This window comes from Mytilus californianus, unplaced genomic scaffold (genome assembly GCF_021869535.1).
Source record: "Mytilus californianus isolate M0D057914Y unplaced genomic scaffold, xbMytCali1.0.p SCAF_2, whole genome shotgun sequence".
In the NCBI taxonomy this organism is placed as follows: domain Eukaryota; kingdom Metazoa; phylum Mollusca; class Bivalvia; order Mytilida; family Mytilidae; genus Mytilus; species Mytilus californianus.
In genome coordinates, this window is record NW_026262668.1 from 40,690,648 (window position 1) to 40,715,069 (window position 24,422).

General features: G+C 33.8%; 1 protein-coding gene and 2 long non-coding RNA genes across 3 annotated transcripts in view; 1 reads left to right on the forward strand and 2 right to left on the reverse strand.

Moving 5' to 3' along the window:
- LOC127727935 (PAN2-PAN3 deadenylation complex catalytic subunit PAN2-like) overlaps positions 1-24,422 on the reverse strand; it is a 399,078-nt gene that overhangs the window by 315,105 nt on the left and 59,551 nt on the right. The gene's annotated exons all lie outside the window — the stretch shown is intronic.
- LOC127727964 (uncharacterized) lies at positions 1,652-7,827 on the forward strand. Its single transcript, XR_007993945.1, has 2 exons — positions 1,652-1,698; positions 5,587-7,827. It is a non-coding gene; the product is annotated as an uncharacterized LOC127727964 (long non-coding RNA).
- Positions 6,796-23,465, reverse strand: LOC127727940 (uncharacterized). Its single transcript, XR_007993919.1, has 3 exons — positions 22,800-23,465; positions 22,140-22,274; positions 6,796-6,899 (listed from the first exon to the last, which is right to left on the reverse strand). It is a non-coding gene; the product is annotated as an uncharacterized LOC127727940 (long non-coding RNA).

The window sequence follows — 24,422 nt, forward strand, 5'->3', positions numbered from 1 at the left end:
TTTCTTGCAAGGTGGTGAAAGCATTCTTGAGTTATTGTCTGAAAACTGGAAAATCCCCCCTTTTTTAATGAATAAAACCCCATAACTCGGAAATGTAAAATCTAAAATTTATAAAATTCTAAAGGAAGCTTACATCAATAGATATCAACAATTCATCAAAGTTTCATGAGAACTGCTGAAAGCATTTTTGAGTTATTGTCCGAAAACTGGAAAATCCCCCTTTTTTTTATGAATAAAACCCTGTAACTTGGAAACGTAAAATCTAAAAGTTATGAAAATCAAAAGGGAGCTCATGTCAATAGATATAAACAATTAACCAAAATTTCTTGCAAATTGGTGAAGGCATTCTTGAGTTATTGTCCGAAAACTGGAAAATCCCCCTTTTTTTAATGAATAAAACCCCATTACTCAGAAACGTAAAATCTAAAATTTATAAAAAACGAAAGGGAGCTCACGTCAATAGATATAAACAATTCACCAAAGTTTTATGCAAATTGGTTAAAGCGTTTTTGATTTAATGTCCGACATGTTGACGACAGACGGACAGACGGACGGACGGACAACAGTATACCATAATACGTCCCGTAAACGGGCGTATAAAAATGCTTATTTTTGGCCCCTTTTTGGCCTCTTATTCCTAAACATTTTGGGCAATTACCCCCAAACTCAATTCCAGCTTTCCCTTTGTGAAATGGAACCTTATGGTACAATTTCATAAAGATCCATACACTTACGCACAAGTTATTGTCCTGAAACTATAAAAATGCTTGTTTTTTGCCTCTTTTTTGCCCCTAATTCCTTAAATTTTGAGGCAATTACCCCCAAAATCAATCCCACCCTTACCTTTAAGGTAAGATACCTTGCATTACAATTTCAGAGAGATCCATACACTTGAACACAAAGTTATTGTCTGGAAACTAGAAAATTGCTTATTTTTTACCCTTTTTTGGCCCCTTATTCCTTAAAGTTTTGGGCAATTACCCCCAAACTCAATTCCAGCTTTCCCTTTGTGATATGGAACCTTGTAGTACAATTTCAGAAAGATCCATACACTACCACACAAGTTATTGTCATAAAACTAGAAAAATGCTTGTTTTTTGCCCCTTTTTTGGCCCCTAATTCCTAAAATTTTGAGGCAATTACCCCCAAAATCAATCCCAGCATTCCCTTTGTGATATGGAACCTTGTGGTACAATGTCAGAGAGATCCATACACTAACACACAATTTATGTCTGGAAGTTACAAAAATGCTTATTTTTGGCCCCTTTTTGGCCCCTTATTCCTCAACTGTTGGTACCATAACCCCCAAAATCAATCTCAACCTTCCTTTTGTGGTATCAAACCTTATAGTAAAATATCATAGAGATCCATTCACTTAAACTAAAGTTAGAGTGCGAAAACCAATGTGTCTTCGGAAGATGACAATGACGGACGACGACGACGCCAACCGTCATACCAATATACGACCACAAAATTTTTTTTGCGGCCGTATAAAAACAGAGTGGAAAACTGATTATATGAGTGAATTTTTCAAGTCCAAGGACCACAACTCTGCACAAAATTATCAGACCGGTACAAAAATTTGAGCTTGATCTGTAACTTGTCATGATAAAACTGTATACCAAATATCAATCAATATCTTCAAGCATAATGAAAATAAAATGCTTCGCTGGGGCGCAGCTTGATACGACCGCAGAGGTCGAACCCTGAACAGTTGGGGCAAGTATGGACACAACATTCAAGCTTGATACAGAACTGAATTTGGATTGTAATTAAATATTTGACACAGCATAGGTTTCTGACACAGAATGAAAGTGGTCTAAGAACTTAAAAATTGTTAATTTACCTATTCAAACCATATCATTATTATTTGCTTTTATATATAAATCAGAAATAACCAATTTAAAATGGAAAATTCTAAAGATAAAAAAAGGAAAAAAAAATCCCTCCCCAAATTTTTTGAACCCCCTTATGATTCACCACCCCCAGACTCAATCCCAGGCTTCCCTTTGTGGTATGGTACCTTGCAGTACAATTTCAGAGAGATCCATACACTTGAACACAAGTTATTGTCTGGAAACTAGAAAAATTCGTAAGGGTTCCGCGGAACCCAGTGTCTCGCCTACTTTTTCTGTAAATCGCAGGCTCAACAAAAATGAGGAAGTAAATCAATAAAAATATTCCACTTGATACTATCTTTTGATTGCAAGAAGCTTCTGTCCAAGTTTGGTAAAAATCCAGGATAGTTTATGAATCTAATAAATGTTTAAAAACTTTAACTGCAGACTGAATGTAATGTTAACTGGAAGAAAACAAAATTTCCTTCTAGATATTAGCATTTGATCATAAACAAGCTTCTGTCCAAGTTTGGTACAAATCCAAAATAGTAGAAGAAAGTTATTAAAATTTTAAAAACTTTAACCACAGAGTGAATGCGTTGTTTCCTGGCAGAAAATCCAAGTCCATTTAAAAGTAAAATAAGGAAAAAATGGATTTATTTTTTTACAAAATTTACTTCTGGATACTATCTTATGATCACAAACAAGCTTCTGTCAAAGTTTGGTACAAACCCAGGATAGCTGAAGAAAGTTATTAAAATTTTAAAAACTTTAACCACAGAGTGAATGTAATATTTCCCGGCAGAAAAACTAAGTCCATTTATAAGTAAAATACGGAAAAAATGGAATTTTATTTTTACAAAATTTACTTCTGGATACTATCTTATGATCATAAACAAGCTTCTGTTCAAGTTTGGTAGAAATCTAGGATAGTTTAAGAAAGTTATTAAAATTTCAAAAACTTTAACCACAGAGTGAATATTTGTGGACGCCGCCGACGATAACGACGACGCCGACGGAATGTAGGATCGCTATGTCTCGCTTTTTCGACTAAAGTCGAAGGCTCGACAAAAATGCTTGTTTTTTTGGCCCCTTTTGGCCCCAAATTCCTAAACGTTTAGGGCAATTACCCCCAAACTCAAACCCAGCTTTCCCTTTGTGATATGGAACCTTGCAGTACAATTTCATAAAGATCCATACACTTACACACAAGTTATTGTCCTGAAATTAGAAAAATGCTTGTTTTTTTGCCCGTTTATGGCCCCTAATTCCTAAAATTTTCAGGGAATTACCCCCAAAATCAACCCCAGCCTTCCCTTTGTGGTATGGTACCTTGCAGTACTTGAACACAAATTATTGCCTGGAAACTAGAAAAATGCTTATTTTTGGCCCCTTTTTGGCCCCTTCTTCCTAAGCTTTTGGTCAATTACCCCCAAACTCAATTCCAGCTTTCCCTTTGTGATATGGAACCTTGTAGTACAATTTCATAAAGATCCATACTCTTACACACAAGTTATTGTCATGAAACTAGAAAAATGCTTGTTTTTTGCCCCTTTTTTGCCCCTAATTCCTAAAATTTGGAGGCAATTACCCCCAAAATCAATCCCAGCATTCCCTTTGTGATATGGAACCTTGTGGTACAATGTCAGAGAGATCCATACACTAACACACAAGTTATTGTCATGAAACTAGAAAAATGCTTGTTTTTTGCCCCTTTTTGGCCCCTAATTCCTAAAATTTGGAGGCAATTACCCCCAAAATCAATCCCTGCATTCCCTTTGTGATATGGAACCTTGTGGTACAATGTCAGAGAGATCCATACACTTACACACAAGTTATGTCTGGAAGTTACAAAAATGCTTATTTTTTGCCCCTAAATCCTTTACTGTTGATACCATAACCCCCAAAATCAATCCCCACCTTCCTTTTGTGGTATTGAACCTAATGGTGAAATGTCATTGAGATCCATTCACTTAAACTAAAGTTAGAGTGTGAAAACTAATGTGTCTTCGGACGACGACGCCGGACGAGGACAACGACGACGATGAGGACGCCAACGTCATACCAATATACGACAACAAAAAATTTTTTGCGGTCGTATAAAAAGTGTGGAAAACACTCTAACATTAGATGTGATTAATAGTTCTCTAAAATTATATATGATGTAATACAATGTATATTTATTTTCAAGTTATAATCAAATATAATTAATAGTTTCAAATATTTTCTCTTTCATTTGTCACAAACTAATATAGATTTGTAACTTATCTATAAAATGTCAACAACTTTTATCTATACACAATGTAATGTAATGAAATATATACCTTAACTAGAGGCTCTAAAGAGCCTGTGTCGCTCAACTTGGTCTATGTGCATATTAAACAAAGGACACAGATGGATTCATGACAAAATTGTGTTTTGGTGATGGTGATGTGTTTGTAGATCTTAATTTACTGAACATTCTTGCTGCTTACAATTATCTCTATCTATAATGAACTTGGCCCAGTAGTTTCAGTGGAAAATATTTTGTAAAAATTTATGAAAATTGTAAAAAATTGACTATAAAGGGCAATAACTCCTTAAGGGGTCAATTGACAATTTTGGTCATGTTGACTTATTTGTAGATCTTACTTTGCTGTACATTATTGCTGTTTACAGTTTATCTCTTTCAATGATAATATTCAAGATAATAACCAAAAGCTGCAAAATTTTCTTAAAATTACCACTTCAGGGAAAGCAACCCAACAACGTGTTGCCTGATTGGTCTGAAAATTTCAGGGCAGATAGATCTTGACCTAATGAACAATTTTATCCTCGTCAGATTTGCTCTAAATGCTTTGGTTTCAGAGATATGAGCCAAAAACTGCATTTTAACCTATGTACTATTTTTTAGCCATGTCGGCCATCTTGGTTCACGGGCAAGGTCATCGGACACATTTTTTAAACTAGATACCCTAATGATGATTGTGGACAAGTTTGGTTAAATTTGTCTTAGTAGTTTCAGAGGAGAAGATTTTTGTAAAAGTTAACAGACAACGGACGACAGACGACGGACCAGGTGAGCTAATAAAAATAGATTATTATCTTATTAAAAGATTTCACTTCATAATTTTTTTTTATGTATATAGCATTCAGAAAATTAGTAAAATAAAAAACACTTCAAACATTTAACCAAAGAATGTCTTTAAAAAAATGAGTTATCTCTCTTTGTACAGAAATATGGTTTAACATACAAAATGTAGTACTCTAACATTAGATATGGACCATGACATTCAATTCAATTTTTGCTGAAATCAAACCAAGTTTAATTTTGGTTCCTTTAGACCTTAATGTGGACCAATTTCAAAACAGCGCCCAACATTTAAAATCTAAATACACTGTAATATTCTGCATATTAACGAACCCCAATTATTCAATTTTTTATGAAATCAACCAAAGTTTTACTTTTGGAAACTTCGGACCTCAATGTGGACAAATTTAAAAAATGGGGCCCCAATATCTAAATACAGTTTAATTCAGCATACCCGGTATTAAATTCTTAATTAAAAGGCACCTTTTAAATTTACCAACCACCCATGAAAAAAAAATATATTTCCCCAAGACCCATCAAATTTATAACTCATTTTCAAATGACCCATCATATTAAAAAAAAAATCCCCAACCCCTACCCCCAGCAAAAAATAATAAAAAATACAAACCCCCATAAAATAAAATGCTTCGCTGGGGCACAGCTTGATACGACCCAGAGGTCGAACCCTGAACAGTTGGGGCAAGTATGGACACAACATTCAAGCTTGATACAGCTCTGAATTTGGATTGTTATTAAATATTTGACACAGCATAGGTTTCTGACACAGAAAGAATGTGGTCTAAGAATTTGAATTTTTTTTAATTTACCTATTATGGTCCAATGTCCAAAATCAAAATACATGGTTAGATTCAGCATATCAAAGAACCCCATATATTCAATTTTTGTTAAAATCAAACAAAGTTTAATTTTGGACCCCAACATGGACAAACTTGAAAACTGGGCCCATAATCGAAAATCTAAACACATGTTTAGATTCAGCATATCAAAGAACCCCAAGAATTCAATTTTTGCTAAAATCAAACTAAGTTTAATTTTGGACCCTTTGGACCTTAATGTAGACCAATTTAAAAAACGGGACTTAAAATTAAAAATCTAAATACACGGTTAGATTTGGAATATCAAAGAACCCCAATAATTCAATTTTTGATGAAATCAAACAAAGTTTAATTTTGGACCCTTTTGACCTCAATATGAACCAATTTGATAGCGGGGCCCACAAATAAAAAATCTAAATTCATGGTTAGATTCAGCATATCAAAGAACCCCATATATTCAATTTTTGTTGAAATCAAACAAAGTTTAATTTTGGACCCCAACTTGGACCAACTTGAAAACTGGGCCCATAATCAAAAATCTAAACACATGTTTAGATTCAGCATATCAAAGAACCCCAAGAATTCAATTTTTGTTAAAATCAAACTAAGTTTAATTTTGGGCCCTTTGGACCTCAATGAAGACCAATTTAAAAAACGGGACCCAAATTAAAAATCTAAAAACACGGTAAGATTTGGCATATCAAAGAACCCCAATAATTCAATTTCTGATGAAAGCAAACAAAGTTTAATTTTGGACCCTTTTGACCTCAATATGAACCAATTTGAAAGCGGGGCCTACAAATAAAAAATCTAAATACATGGTTAGATTCAGCATATCAATGAACCTCATATATTCAATTTTTGTTGAAATCAAACAAAGTTTAATTTTGGACCCCAATTTGGACCAACTTGAAAACTGGGCCCATAATCAAAAATCTAAATACATGTTTAGATTCAGCATATCAAAGAACCCCATATATTCAATTTTTGTTGAAATCAAACAAACTTTAAATACTGGACCCTATCTTGGACCAACTTGAAAACTGGGCCCATAATCAAAAATCTAAACACATGTTTAGATTCAGTATATCAAAGAACCCCAAGAATTCAATTTTTGTTAAAATCAAACTAAGTTTAATTTTGGACCCTTTGGACCTTAATGTAGACCAATTTAAAAAACAGGACCCAAAATTAAAAATCTAAATACACGGTTAGATTTGGAATATCAAAGAACCCCAATAATTCAATTTTAGATGAAATCAAACAAAGTTTAATTTTGGACCCTTTTGACCTCAATATGAACCAATTTGATAACGGGGTCCACAAATAAAAAATCTAAATACATGGTTAGATTCAGCATATCAAAGAACCCCATATATTCAATTTTTGTTGAAATCAAACAAAGTTTAATTTTGGACCCCAATTTGGACCAACTTGAAAACTGGGCCAAAAATCAAAAATCTAAATACATGTTTAGATTCAGCATATCAAAGAACCTCATATATTCAATTTTTGCTAAAATCAAACAAAGTTTAATTTTGGACCCTTTGGACCTTCAAATGGATTTTTTTGTAAAAAAAAAAAGATGCAACATTTGCAGATATTTTTACTGGTCTTCCTTTATAAATATGCATTTCTTTACACATAATTTAAAAGCAGTGTAAGGGAAGTAACCAAAACGTTGTATTTGGATTACCTCCCTTACACTGTTTTAAATTATCTTTATTGTTCATTAACCATTACTTTATACATAATTTAAAAGCAGTGTAAGGGAGATAATTTCAATGATGTATTTGATTTATCTCCCTTACACTGCTTTAAATTATGTTTTGAACTAAAGTATTTGTCCATTAACCAGGACAACCTTTTTTTTTCCCTTTTTTGCCCCTAATTCCTAAACGGTTTGAGCCATAACCCCCCAAAGCAAATCCTAACCATCCCTTTGTGGTATGGAAACTTGTAGTATAATTTCAGAGAGATCCATACACTGTTCCACAGTTATTGTCTGGAAACTAGAAAATGCTTATTTTTGGGCCCTTTTTGGCCCCTAATTCCTTAACTGTTGGTACCATAAACCCCAAAATCAATCCCAACCTTCCTTTTGTGGTATTTAACCTTATGGTCAAATTTCAAAAAGATCCATTCACTTAAACTAAAGTTAGAGTGCGAAAACCAATGTGTCTTCGGACGACGACGCCGGACGACGACGACGCCAACGTCATACCAATATACGACCACAAAATTTTTTTGCGGTCGTATAAAAAATTAAAATTGATGATTTTGGAAAAAAGTAAATTCTGGGGATCCAACATAGAGCAATGAAAGCATTCTATAATTTCTTTATTTATGGCTCGAGAACACAATCATTTCTTTCAGACAATAAGGTCAAATCTAAATAAACTGCTTCGCTGAGCGCAGCAGTGGATACACCCGCAGAGGTCCAACCCTGAACATTTGGGGCAAAAATGGACACAATATTCAAGCTTGATACAGGTCTGAATTTGGATTGTATTAAATATTTGACATATTATAGGTTTCTGAATAAATGTCGTCAAAGAACTTGAAATTGGTTATGTCAATTGAGTTTATATTCAATTAAAGATTTCTTGCTGTTGTGCAATACACTGTGCTGTTGCGCAATACTTAGTAAATCTGTTGTCAGACTATAAAGTTCAATTAATTCTCAATGTCATATTAGAAATTTATGAAAATGTAAAGGGAGCTTACATCAATAGATATAAACAATTCACCAAAGTTTCATGAGAATTGCTGACAGCATTTTTGAGTTATTGTCCAAAAACTGGAAAATCACCCCTTTTTAAATGAATAAAACCCCATAACTCAGAAGTGTAAAATGTAAAATTTATAAAATTCTAAACGGAGCTTACATCAATAGATATAACCCATTCACCAAAGTTTCATACAAACTGCTGAAAGCATTTTTGATTTTTTGTCCGAAAACTGGAAAATCCCCATTTTTTTATGAATAAAACCCTGTAACTCGGAAACGTAAAATCTAAAATTTATAAAAAACGAAAGGGAGCTTACGTCAATAGATATAAACAATTCACCAAAGTTTTATGCAAATTGGTTAAAGCGTTTTTGTGTTAATGTCCGACATGTAGACGACGGACGGACGGACATACGGACAACGGTATACCATAATACGTCCCGTAAACGGGCGTATAAAAATCGCACCTGCTCTATCCCAAAAAGATTTTTACAGTGTAGTGTACTACTATTGGGACAAATAATATCAAAATTATAGAAAAGTCTAACAGCTCTAACTCAAAATATTGACAATTCTATGTTAAGGGGGTCTAAAATTCAGTTTGACAGCTTCAGGCATACTAGTTTTTGACCTTTTTTAACTGGACCAAATCACTACTTTACATAAAGATTCAGCACCCAATTTTTTTAACATGTAATTTCATCCCCTTACTTAATATTTCATGCATAAAATATAAAGAAATAAATTTGGAAAGTGTATGAAAAAAATTTGCAAGTTATACACTGTCCACACTAGGGACTATATTTGTAGACAACAAAAATCTAAGGACGATAACTGTGTCCTCGGACCATATAGTGTTAACACCTGCATGCTCATTGATAGTTGGAAACTGTTGTCTCATTGAATTATACCCAATGATCTGTTTAATATTTGAATTTAATATGAATTGTATTTGATGTTGTTGAAAAATCAACCTTTTGTTTTTAGAATTTTATAGGATTTGGTACAAGATTTTAATCTTAAAATCTCAAAAGATCATTATTTTCCGAAAAAGTAAACCAAAGAAGAAACAATGAAGACTTTAGTATATCACAAGAACTCATAACAATAGACTGCATCCATATGGGAGCATATATCAATGAAAATAAATGTTGAGAGTGTCCACATGTGGACACAGATGATGCCCCTGCTTCCATATCATATAGTTATAAAGGGACATAACTGAAGAACGGTAAAAGTGACGCTACCCAAATTTGAACTTGATCTGAGTTTTGTGGTAATACGCATTGTATGTAAGTCTCATAACATTTGGTTGAGGCTAACTTAAGTAGAGAACAGAAACTAAAAATTCAGTAATTTTTCTATTTGTAAACACGCATAACTCTAGAACGGTTGTGTATAAGTTTTATAACATTTGGTTGGGACAAACTAAAGTTAGAGAACGGAAACGAAAAATTCAGCAATTTTTATGTTTATAAAGGGACATAACTCAAGAATGGTAAAAGTGTTGCCACCAAATTTCGTACTTAATCTGTATTATGGGCAAACTTAAGTTACAGAATGGAAACTAAAAATTTTGCAATCTTTCGATTTATAAAGGGGCATAACTCAATAATGGTTAAAGTGACACTACCCAAATTCAACTTGATCTGTGTTTTATCAGTGGAAGTCAAAATTAAACATTGCATTGTATAAAGCATTGATTGTAGTTGATTCAACTATAATCATGGACAAAGGAAGATAACTCCAAATTTAAAAATTACGTGATATTTCGAAGAAAATAAAAATTTTGCAATCTTTCCATTTCTAAAGGTGCATAACTCTAGAACGGTTAAAGTGACGCCACTAAAATTCAAACTAGATCTGTGTTTTGTGGTAATAAGCATTGTGTATAAGTTTCATAACATTTGGTTGAGGCAAACTAAAATTAGAGAACGGAAACGAAAAATTCAGCAATTTTTCCATTTGTAAAGGGGCATAACTCTAAAACGGTAAAAGTGACGCCACCAAAATTCAAACTTGATCTGTGTTTTGTGGTAATAAGCATTGTGTATAAGTTTCATAACATTTGGTTGAGGCAAACTAAAGTTAGAGAACGGAAACCAATTTTGGGACGTACGTACGTACAGACGGACAAGGGTAAAACTTAATGCCCCCTCTGCTACGGCGGGGGCATCAAAATAGACCTGTGCTTTGGAAGAGTATTCAATGCTACTTGAATTGAACTCAATTGATATTCAAATAAATTTCACACTGCTTTCCTCGACTCATGTTTATAGTATTATTTCAAAATATCTTAAGACAGATTTTGCAACACCACCAAAAGTGCAATATACAATCCTAGTTTTTCTGTATCTAAATAATGTACTAGTAGCATTTTGTTTCGATTAATATTAATATTTACCTTTACCCTGCAATTGGGTGTCTTATCATACATTTACAGCCCAACAGATATTGCTAGGCTGTATCTGTATACTATACAGATATCGCTTTAAAGCTCCGCCCACTACTGGACTACGTTTGTGTATTGCTGTTGACGAGTGTTGTATGAACCTGCGTGACCTCAGAATGTGTATTGCAGTCACATTCCAATGACGTATTGCTTGACCTTATGCGAACTATAGATTAATTTACGTTCTGTTTGTTTTCAAGCATTTCTTTAGAGCAATATGAATTAAACCAATTTTCTGCCAACAGACAAACATGAACAGCAGGATTAACTCCATTTTCTATGGCGCCAATCATCGAGTTCTAAACTTGAATGTGTACATGTGTAAGGCCAAAAAAAAATATATGTCTGTTTACGGTTACCCGACCGTCCCTATTTTGAGGTGGCGTCCCTATGTCATTTTATTCAAAAATGAAATCGAAAGTGAAAGTACAAAGCCGGAAATACCTACTTTCAGTTTAAAACAAAAGTGAAAGTAGGAGCGTGATCATCTGAGCGCTTTAATTTTAAAATCGCGTACTCGATATTGAAGCGTTTTTACGATCTAGATCTCAATGGCAGCCTGCAGATTGAAATAAACAATTAATTTCCCCATAGGCGACAATGATAGCCTTTTTCGAGATACAGACTTCAGAAAGTTGATTTTTTTAACAAAACCTTGCTAGAATTAAAGAAAAGTTATTAGGACAGTATTTTTTGGTCCAAAAAATATAGGTTCGCGTTGCTTTTCTTAGCGTAATTTGTACTTATCTCCCATGCCTATCAATTTTGCACTTAAAAGTACGTGTCTCATCCTAGCGTTTAAAAGACATCTCAGTTCCGTTAGGGCTAAGGAAAATAATTTATTTGGCCTTTGGTATAATGCAGAATGCACGAAGTCTCTAATAACAAAAAATAACGGGCGCACATATCAACCAATCAGGATTAGCTATACTCTTAATTCTGAATACCATGTTATGCTCATAAAATGGCTGCGCCCATAAAATCTAATGGTGTATTGTAACCTGCATGGCCCAACAGGCTGAGGCAGCAAGCGTGGTCGCATTAAAGTTAAAAAAAATGCGACCACATGCTTACAAAATCTATTATGACAACGTTACCAAGCAAATTAATAATTGATACCGATGTGTTTGATCTGTACCATAGTAAACAACCTGCAAAAACATACAAAGTAACGGTGACTTGCAAGACTAAAATTCAACAAGGTGACGGTTTTATTGTTGACAGGAACTTAAACTGTTGGAGATGTTGAAGATAAGTTCAATGTTAAATGTATAGAATTTTTATGTGAGAAGGAGATCAACAATAATTTGTTATCTATTGTCCAAACAGCGGCAGACAATGCTATCAACACTGCAATAAATGTTTTTCAAGTTATGATGGCTGGAGGACGAGCATACCCAACTTTTTTTAAATATTAAAAGACATCTGACATCACCCTTTTGACACCTATCCATGCAAATATATTTCAAACCAGGAATTGAACCTGTTAAAACAGGCATGTTTTTTTCTTCTATTTATTAATTCTGCAGGTAAGTGTCAGTACTTGTAGAGGTTAGCCAAGTACTGACAGATAGATAATTTCAGACTAACCTCTCATAAATAAATGTAAATACCACACATTTAATAATATGTATGGTCTGCAGGGGTGTCTACTCTTTATTTCTTCTATAAAAACACCGCACCAAACTTGTGAGCAATGTTCCTGGGAAGGTTATTTATTATGGTATAACCTAAAGGAATTTAATTTATTAAAAGTTTAATGCATCAAATTTGCAACAGTGAAAGAAAAATTCTTTAACACAAGGAGTTGGTACAACCCCCAAAAATTGAACCAGTACGTTCATATGTATAAGTGCAGGTTTTGTCATCTTTCCTTATTTCTGATGGGTCTTCTTGTTTTATATATATTGATTGTTCATACACCCGTACAGCATAATGAATTTATTTCTGCATATATAGATGTAAGAAGATGTGGTATGAGTGCCAATGAGACAATTTACTCTCCATTCAAGTCAAAATTTATAAAAGTAAACCATTATAGGTCAAAGTACGGTCTTCAACACGGAGCCTTGGCTCACACCGAACAGCAAGCTATAAAGGGCCCCAAAAATTACTAGTGTAAAACCATTCAAACGGGAAAACCAACGGTCTAATCTATATAAAAAACGAGAAACACTTATGAACCACATCAACAAACGACAACTACTGAACATCAGATTCCTGACCTAGGATGCCTGCATACATGTACATTAATAAACCTATATATTAGAAAGGACAAAACGATTTATTTTAAGTTTATATGACAGTAAAAAGTAAATATAGTCACTTAATATTAGTTAAAACAACATGTAACAACATCACACATCTCGCCAAAAAAAAAAAAATGGAAATGCCTACCTACCTACCATATTTTTTTAAAGGATGTAACCTTAAACAGACATATATTTTTTTTTGGCCTAACACACAAAATCAACCATACAACAATGTCAATTTCAGCATGTTTAGTGAATGTCACGTTCAGTTCAAAATTCTGAAGGACAAATCATACACTTTTGTTTTAAATCGGACAATGTTTTGTTATTTATTTTTACTGTTGAAATTAGTTGCTATGTTAACGTTATAATAAATAACTATTTACTTTGAGCGATGTATTATTGTTGACCATTCGAGATTCTTTTCTGCGAACCCGTCTTCAGCTGAATGTGTGATTTTAATATTACTACGCGGGCCTCAAAGGATTTTAAATCGAAAATAAATGCAATAAATGTGATTTTTTTTTGTCTTTAAAAGCAAAAAAAATATACAAAATTAATTGCAGGATAAAGAAAATAACTGTTTAGTGTCTTTAAATATCAGCTGTATTTGTACGAGGCTCTAAACAGGAGTAATAGCTCGTTCAAGCTCGCATTTATTGTATCATACTCAGGGTGAAGATGCCTATCAAACCATATAAATGAAACCAAATTAGAAAACATACAAGACTAAAATTTAAGGCCAGAGGTTCCTGATTTGGGACAGCCTCAAAAATGCTGTTTGGTTAAACATGTTTTGTGAAATCTCAACCCTCCCCTATCATGGCATGGAAATGGTAATGCTACATTGCATTTCCAAACAACATTTTATTGCATGAGTATATTAATGCACTAATATCTTTTAAATTAAAAAATTTACTGGCTACAGAGCATCTCAGATTTGACTTTTTCTAGAAACAAATTGATTTTTATTCATACTCAACAAAGTGCAATTGAATATTTAGGGTCAATTTTGGTTTTCACTATTATTGGTTATTCACATCTTGAGTTTAAAAAATAAAAACATTCCAGTTCATCATGATGGCTTGGTGCAAATTCATATCTGAAACATCGAGTTCAATAATGCATCTCGAAGTCTCCACTCTTGCAAGAAAATCATTATTCTTCAAAAAATTACTCCAAGCAAAAAAGTTAAAAATTCCAAGTAGGACACCAAGAAATGGCCATGCCAGGTCACCAATTATTCTTTGTGATAGTCAATGTCCAACTTCGCGAACCTGATACCACCATATTTTTGTATGTATTTAAGTCTGGTAACTTTAGAAAGATGTAAACTTGCTTCAGATAGTTATTCAAACTGCAGTACTAGTTTGATTATGAAAAGTCATTAATTTGTATTAGTGGATGTATTACTATGGATTTTACCATGTACTTATTATTGGTATATTTAGGAACATATAAATATCAACTTCAATGTTCAGGCCAAATTACAGTGTCAGATGTAATTTTGGTGGATTAAATAAAATTACACAATTTCAGTTAAATTTATACATGTCTTCAGAAGCATTTACTTTATTTGAAAGATCAAGGTTAAGGTGCTCCGAATTATGCCTGGGTGGCAAGAGAGTCAAAGTAGAAAATATAATTTCACGACAGAGATGGTTATACAATCCGGTGTTTGTGTATGAGGATAATATGACTATTTATCTACTTCACATTTGTAAGACTTGACCCAGTAAGATTGGCATACAAGCCTGTTGCAGTGGTTATTGTTTTTTCTGTTGTTTAAACAATTCTATAGTCAGGAAATGTTAATAAAATGCTCCCCTGGGGCGCAGCTTGATACGACCGCAGAGGTCGAACCCTGAACAGTTTGGGCATGATTCATCACCCCCAAACTCAATCCCAGCCTTCCCTTTGTGGTATGGTACCTTGCAGTACAACTTCAGAGAGATCCATACACTTGAACACAAGTTATTGTCTGGAAACTAGAAAAATGCTTGTTTTTTGGCCACTTTTTGGCCCCAAATTCCTAAACGTTTAGGGCAATTACCCCCAAACTCAAACCCAGCTTTCCCTTTGTGATATGGAACCTTGTAGTACAATTTCATAAAGATCCATACACTTACACACAAGTTATTGTCCTGAAACTAGAAAAATGTGTTTTTTTGCCCCTTTTTGGCCCATTATTCCTAAAATTTTGAGACAATTACCCCCAAAATCAATCCCAGCCTTCCCTTTGTGGTATGGTACCTTGCAGTACAATTTCAGAGAGATCCATACACTTGAACACAAGTTATTGTCTGGAAACTAGAAAAATGCTTATTTTTGGCCCCTTTTTGGCCCCTTATTCCTAAACGTTTTGGGCAATTACCCCCAAACTCAATTCCAGCTTTCCCTTTGTGATATGGAACCTTGTAGTACAATTTCAAAAAGATCCATACACTTACACACAAGTTATTGTCATGAAACTAGAAACTGCTTGTTTTTTTCCCCTTTTTGGCCCCTAATTCCTAAAATTTGGAGGCAATTACCCCCAAAATCAGTCCCAGCATTCCCTTTGTGATATGGAACCTTGTGGTACAATGTCAGAGAGATCCATACACTTACACACAAGTTATTGTCATGAAACTAGAAAAATGCTTGTCTTTTGCTCCTTTTTGGCCCCTAATTTCTAAAATTTGGAGGCAATTACCCCCAAAATCAATCCCAGCATTCCCTTTGTGGTATGGTACCTTGCAGTACAATTTCAGAGAGATCCATACACTTGAACACAAGTTATTGTCTGGAAACTAGAAAAATGCTTATTTTTGGCCCCTTTTTGGCCCCTTATTCCTAAACGTTTTGGGCAATTACCCCCAAACTCAATTCCAGCTTTCCCTTTGTGATATGGAACCTTGTAGTACAATTTCATAAAGATCCATACACTTACACACAAGTTATTGTCATGAAACTAGAAAACTGCTTGTTTTTTGCCCCTTTTTGGCCCCTAATTCCTAAAATTTGGAGGCAATTACCCCCAAAATCAGTCCCAGCATTCCCTTTGTGATATGGAACCTTGTGGTACAATGTCAGAGAGATCCATACACTTACACACAAGTTATTGTCATGAAACTAGAAAAATGCTTGTCTTTTGCCCCTTTTTGGCCCCTAATTCCTAAAATTTGGAGGCAATTACCCCCAAAATCAATCCCAGCATTCCCTGTGTGATATGGAACCTTGTGGAACAATGTCAGAGAGATCCATACACTAACACACAAGTTTTGTCTGGAAGTTATAAAATTGCTTATTTTTGGCCACTTTTTGGCCCCTAATTCCTTAACTGTTGGTACCATAACCCCCAAAATACATCCCAACCTTCCTTTTGTTGTATTGAACCTTATGGTAAAATTTCATAAAGATCCATTCAATTAAACTAAAGTTAGAGTGCGAAAACCAATGTGTCTTCGGACAATGACGACGCCGCCAACGTCATACCAATATACGTTAAACTATATACCCCCAAACTCAATCCCAGCCTTCCCTTTGTGGTATGGTACCTTGCAGTACAATTTCAGAGAGATCCATACACTTGAACACAAGTTATTGTCTGGAAACTAGAAAAATGCTTGTTTTTTTGCCCCTTTTTGGCCCCAAATTCCTAAACGTTTAGAGCAATTACCCCAAAACTCAAACCTAGCCTTCCCATTGTGATATGGAACCTTGCAGTACAATTTCATAAAGATATATACACTTACACACAAGTTATTGTCCTGAAACTAGAAAAAAGCTTGTTTTTTTGCCCCTTTATGGCCCCTAATTCCTAAAATTTTGAGGGAATTACCCCAAAAATCAATCCCAGCCTTCCTTTTGTAGTATGGTACCTTGCAGTACAATTTCAGAGAGATCTATACACGTGAACACAAGTTATTGTTTGGCCCCTTATTCTTAAACGTTTTGGGCAATTACCTCCAAACTCAATTCCAGCTTTCCCTTTGTGATATGGAACCTTGTAGTACAATTTCAAAAAGATCCATACACTTACACACAAGTTATTGTCATGAAACTAGAAAACTGCTTGTTTTTTGCCCCTTTTTGGCCCCTAATTCCTAAAATTTGGAGGCAATTACCCCCAAAATCAATCCCAGCATTCCCTTTGTGATATGGAACCTTGTGGTACAATGTCAGAGAGATCCATACACTTACACACAAGTTATTGTCATGAAACTAGAAAAATGCTAGTTTTTTTGGCCCCTTTTTGGCCCCAAATTCCTAAACGTTTAGGGCAATTACCCCCAAACTCAAACCCAGCTTTCCCTTTGTGATATGAAACCTTGTAGCACAATTTCAGAAAGATCCATACACTTACACACAAGTTATTGTCCTGAAACTAGAAAAATGCTTGTTTTTTGCCCCTTTTTGGCCCCTAATTTATTAAATTTTGAGGCAATTACCCCCAAAATCAATCCCAGCCTTCCCTTTATGGTACAGTACAATTTCAGAGAGATCCATACACTTGAACACAAGTTATTGTCTGGAAACTAGAAAAATGCTTATTTTTGGCCCCTTTTTCCAAAACGTTTTGGGCAATTACCCCCAAACTCAATTCCCGCTTTCCCTTTGTGATATGGAACCTTGTAGTACAATTTCAGAAAGATCCATACACTTACACACAAGTTATTGTCATGAAACTAGAAAAACGCTTCTTTTTTGCCCCTTTTTTGGCCCCTTATTCCTAAAATTTTGAGGCAATTACCACCAAAATCAATCCCAGCATTCCCTTAGTGATATGGAACCTTGTGGTACAATTTCAGAGAGATCCATACACTAACACACAAGTTATTGTCTGGAAGTTACAAAAATGCTTATTTTTGGCCTCTTTTTGGCCCCTAATTCCTTAACTGTTGGTGCCATAAACCCCAAAATCAATCCTAACCTTCCTTTTATGGTATTGAACCTTATGGTAAAATTTCATAGAGATCCATTCACTTAAACTAAAGTTATTGTCCAGAAACTAAATGCGTCTTCGGACGACGCAGACGACGACATGATAGCATTATACGACGCAAAATTTTTTTTGCGGTCGTATAAAAATATAAAATATGATTTTTTTTTTTTGTTCAATCATTAATTAAAGTGAAATAGTGAAATAATAATTGGCTTTTAACAGCCAGTTTGGTTCAGTTTTGTCAAATTAAGCAAAGAAACATTGCTAATGAATTATTCACTTGCAAGTGAATAATTGGACCCCATTGAATCCGTATTCATGTGAACTTTAACTGATCCCTATAGCCAGAGATGGGTTGCGCATGAACTAGGCGTGTTCAGTTATTAAATGCAAAAGAATGTAAACATTGAAAGTGAAACAAGGTTAAACCATTTGGTTGACTGGTTCGATCTAGAAAAACTCATTCTTATACAGGTAGAAACGATTATTAACATATTTTTTAAACCTATGATATAAAATCAAACAGACCTTGAAAAATCCAATTGCATGAGTTAGCAATCTAATTATATCTAGGTTTATGTTTATATTGGGTTATATGACCATCGACAGTCTTCGGAGGTCACCTGGATGGTTAATTAGATGGCGTCTAGACTAAAATACACAGGAAATGCAAATATATACTATCGAGTTTATGCATGGTAAATTGTTTATTATAGACTTTTTATAATTTGGATATGGGTTTTAGTTTGTTATAAGTCGATTACAAGAATCTGAGTCAAATTGGTGAACATGAATTTGACAGCTTATGCCCCTTTAAGGCACTGCCTTTAATCAAAGTGTTTGTGAGCACTAAAGGGTAAAGATTGCTTTCATTTTGCAATTTTGTGAATTTTTATATAAAACAATGAATTGTATTTTGCTAGGCAAGTTAAAAATTTGTGTTTGAGTTATCTTCCTTTGTTCATGATTGTACATTTTTAGTTGAACATATTTCTATAACATTCATACACCATGCATTGCTTGTGTAATTTTTCATAAAAAAAATGATTTCGTGGCAAGTATGGTATTTCAAATACACATCATATTGTAACTCAAATATCAAAGTATAACATATCATCAATAAATTGCATGACATTGACTGGATAGGATCTAAATAATGATCACTTCACTGCACTATTTTGTTTGAACTATCAAAGGTAGTGAACAACCTTGGGAGATATATATATATCAAGTCAGAGTACCATAGGGTTTTGATCGCATTAAATGCAATCTTTACCCAAAAACAATTATCAATATCCATCATGATCAAACTAAACAGGAAACACTAATCAAAGAGCTGAAAGCTCTAAGTAAAAATGAAGCCATTGTCTCTCATATTAGGATATTTTTGATGCAAGTCTTGATTTTTACTTAATTTACCTACTGAATCTTAGGCGACGTTCAGTTTATGGTAGGTAGGGTAACTGATAGAATAGATATGAATTGTTTCCACAATCTATAGCGTTTTTATTTGTTTGTCAAGATATATATATATATATATATATGTGTGAAGTGAAAATAACTACTTGTTGTTCTGCTGTACAAAGAAATAGCTCAAGACTAACTGAACAATCTACAATATTCAAAGTAATATGTGAATTTGTTTCCCTTATTTGTAGAATTATTTAACAAAATGATTATGAAGAGCCTGTTGTAAGAAAGCTCTTATACAAAACATAGTCCTTATTCAAGAGATAAGTTACAGGTGACCTAGTGACATAATCACATTGTTATTTCAGTTACCTAAACGTGATCAATTTCTGTAGATTTAGACAATAGTACTGTTATACTAGTTTCACAATTACAAACAATGTGACACCATCTATACAACTTAATTTCATTGTGAAGAGCCTGTAGTAATCAAGCTTACACTGAAATCTTAAATTGACAACATAAATTATTGCAAAATTATTTTTTTCAAATGATTTAATGTTTAGTACCTTAGTCATTTATTTCAAATAATTGACCCGTAATAAAATAAGGAGATGGGGTGTGATTGCCAATGAGATAACAGTCTGAGGTACTATCTACCAGAGTCCAAATAATGTGGCTGTTGGCAGTTATAAGTCACTTTCAGACCTCAACAATGTACCAAACCGGTTTATAGTTTTCATGTACCACAGAAAAAAGAGAAGTTGTGGCCAGGTGCTGCCAGGATTTAAAACTATTAGAATTACACAGTTTTGTCTGCATTCAGAGAAAATTTCATGGTGTAAACACAGCCATTTTTGTTGGTGTATATTAGATGAACCTTAAAGGTGGATTATCAGATTATTGGTCACAGGAATATTAAAGTGATTGTTGACTTTTCAAATATAAAAATATGCACAAAGAAGGAAATATATCTGATTCCTTGTAAAAATTAAAAGATAGAACATTGTACTTTACTGGATTTGGTAATTTAATTTCAAAAATGACAACATGTATGATCTGTTACCATAAGTGTAAAATTTGTCCATTAGCTACTGTTTATTATGTTTATGGTTGAACTGCATCTTTGAACTTTGTCAACCAGTCATGATTTACTTCTTAATCTGTGTAAGAACCTTCTTGTAATTGAAAATTGGTCTGCCATGATCACGATATCTACAATATTCTGAGTTCCTGACAAGTTCAAAATTTAGCACATTTGCAGTTTACAATACCCAAAGATCAGGAGAAACAACGATTTTGATTGGCTGATCACAGTTGTCTCCCTTGGAAAAAGTTTGAGAAAGTTCGAAATTGGGAACAGTAGAATTTAACAAAATCGTGCAATCGTGACAAGGGGTCAAAATCGAGTATTTCACGCCTGAATCGTGCAAGTTGGCAGGTATGACAGGTTAAGAAATTAAAGAATGAAAATTACAAATTTAAGTCTGTTCCAGTTGTATTTCCAACAAGATGATTGAAAATTGTCCGACGGTCACGAAGGTTAATGACCGCCATTTTGTACACAACAAGACATATTGAAGGGAGACAACACCATCTGTTATTTTAAAATGTACATTTGCAACGCTGGAGTTGTCTTTCTTTTACCAATGTATGAGCATACGAACATTCACTTTAAGTATGTAAAATACGGAACCGAGTTCGGAATGCGGATTGGAAGTCTGGTCAATGGTAAAAGAAAATTGACTGCGTCATTTTCTAAAAATGGACAAAATTTATGGACTCTGGACAATTCCACCTGTTGCATACACAAATACCCTGGCCATGCTGGGCCACCCTGCTCCCCTAGTTTTATTTTTCTATGTCACATACACATACCTGTCTCTTAAAAGCAGACAGTTTAATTTTATGTTGACAATTTTTAGATCCCATTGGCACTATTTAAGTATCGTAAAAGCATACTTAATTGTTGACCATTTCTCCAGAATATTTAGGGCTCAAAGGGGACTATACTCGAGGTCACGTCTAGGTGTTCTGACGGAGTATATGAAATTTTAACTAGAGGCTCTCAAGAGCCTGTGTTGCTCACCTGTATTTACTGATGCTTTGGAAATCATGTAAAATAAGGTTAAAATCATAATTAATAGTATTAGATATTAGATATTATAATGATATCGAAGATAATAACAAATAAAATGCTTCGCTGGGGCGCAGCTTGATACGACCGCAGAGGTCGAACCCTGAACAGTTGGGGCAAGTATGGACACAACATTCAAGCTTGATACAGCTCTGAATTTGGATTGTTATTAAATATTTGACACAGCATACGTTTCTGACACAGAAAGAATGTGGTCTAAGAATTTGAATTTTTTTTAATTTACCTATTATGGTCCAATGTCCAAAATCAAAATACATGGTTAGATTCAGCATATCAAAGAACCCCATATATTCAATTTTTGTTAAAATCAAACAAAGTTAAATTTGGAACCCCAACTTGGACAAACTTGAAAACTGGGCCCATAATCAAAAATCTAAACACATGTTTAGATTCAGCATATCAAAGAACCCCAAGAATTCAATTTTTGCTAAAATCAAACTAAGTTTAATTTTGGACCCTTTGGACCTCAATGAAGACCAATTTAAAAAACGGGACCCAAATTAAAAATCTAAAAACACGGTTAGATTTGGCATATCAAAGAACCCCAATAATTCAATTTCTGATGAAATCAAACAAAGTTTAATTTTGGACCCTTTTTACCTCAATATGAACCAATTTGAAAGCGGGGCCTACAAATAAAAAATCTAAATACATGGTTAGATTCAGCATATCAATGAACCTCATATATTCAATTTTTGTTGAAATCAAACAAAGTTTAATTTTGGACCCCAATTTGGACCAACTTGAAAACTGGGCCCATAATCAAAAATCTAAATACATGTTTAGATTCAGCATATCAAAGAACCCCATATATTCAATTTTTGTTGAAATCAAACAAAGTTTAAATACTGGACCCTATCTTGGACCAACTTGAAAACTGGGCCCATAATCAAAAATCTAAACACATGTATAGATTCAGCATATCAAAGAACCCCAAGAATTCAATTTTTGCTAAAATCAAACTAAGTTTAATTTTGGACTCTTTGGACCTTAATGTAGATCAATTTAAAAAACGGGACTTAAAATTAAAAATCTAAATACACGGTTAGATTTGGAATATCAAAGAACCCCAATAATTCAATTTTTGATGAAATCAAACAAAGTTTAATTTTGGACCCTTTTGACCTCAATATGAACCAATTTGATAGCGGGGCCCACAAATAAAAAATCTAAATTCATGGTTAGATTCAGCATATCAAAGAACCCCATATATTCAATTTTTGTTGAAATCAAACAAAGTTTAATTCTGGACCCCAACTTGGACCAACTTGAAAACTGGGCCCATAATCAAAAATCTAAACACATGTTTAGATTCAGCATATCAAAGAACCCCAAGAATTCAATTTTTGTTAAAATCAAACTAAGTTTAATTTTGGACCCTTTGGACCTCAATGAAGACCAATTTAAAAAACGGGACCCAAATTAAAAATCTAAAAACACGGTTAGATTTGGCATATCAAAGAACCCCAATAATTCAATTTCTGATGAAATCAAACAAAGTTTAATTTTGGACCCTTTTGACCTCAATATGAACCAATTTGAAAGCGGGGCCTACAAATAAAAAATCTAAATACATGGTTAGATTCAGCATATCAATGAACCTCATATATTCAATTTTTGTTGAAATCAAACAAAGTTTAATTTTGGACCCCAATTTGGACCAACTTGAAAACTGGGCCCATAATCAATAAAATGCTCCGCAGGGCGCAGCTTGATACGACCGCAGAGGTCGAACCCTGAACAGTTGGGACAAGTATGGACACAACATTCAAGCTTGATACAGCTTTGCATTTGGATTGTAATTAAATATTTGACACAGCATAGGTTTCTGACACAGAATGGCCCGAGAACACAGTTATTTCGTAGTGCATTTCTTTTAGACAATAAATTCAAATTAAAAAAATCGCACCTGCTCTATCTCAAAAAGATTTTTACAGTGTAGTGTACTACTATTGATACAAATAATATCAAAATTATAGAAACTTCTACCAGCTCTAACTCAAAATATTGACAATTCTGTGTTAAGGGGGGCTAAAAATCAGTTTGACAGCTTCCGACATTCTAATTTTTGACCTTTTTTAACTGGACCAAATCACTACTTAACATAAAGATTTAGCACCCAAATTTTTTTAACATGTAATTTCATCCCCTTACTTAATATTTCATGCATAAAATATCAAGAAATAAATTGGGAAAGTGTATCAAAAAAAAATGCAAGTTATACACTGTTCACACTAGGGACTATATTTGTAGACAACGAAAACCAAAGGACGATAACTGTGTCCTTGGACCTAATAGGATAGAAAGACTTGACCAATTTTAATAAAACTTTGCATGACCTAAGCTTAGGCAATTTTAAGATAGTTGGCCAAGTTTCATGGACATAGGATATATATTATAGAAACTAGGGCCATTTTAATATTGAAATTTGGATGTTTATTTTTGACGTTTAAATCAAATATTTTCAGCTGTCAAGATTTTGGCCTAAAAAATTTAAATATTGCAAAAATTTGCTTTTTAAATACTCTTGAATATAATATAATAAGTATTAAAAGCAACGGAACACTCATTTGATTCATCAGATTTATCACAGTTATTCAAAAGTCAAATTTATATGAGCCTGTGCCTGAAAATAGAGATTTTCGAATTAAGGGAAGCCTTACATAAACATGCATTTTTTTCAACCAATTTGAAGTTTTTGAAGGTTTTTAACCATACATTATTCTTCCATATATATTAAATGTACTT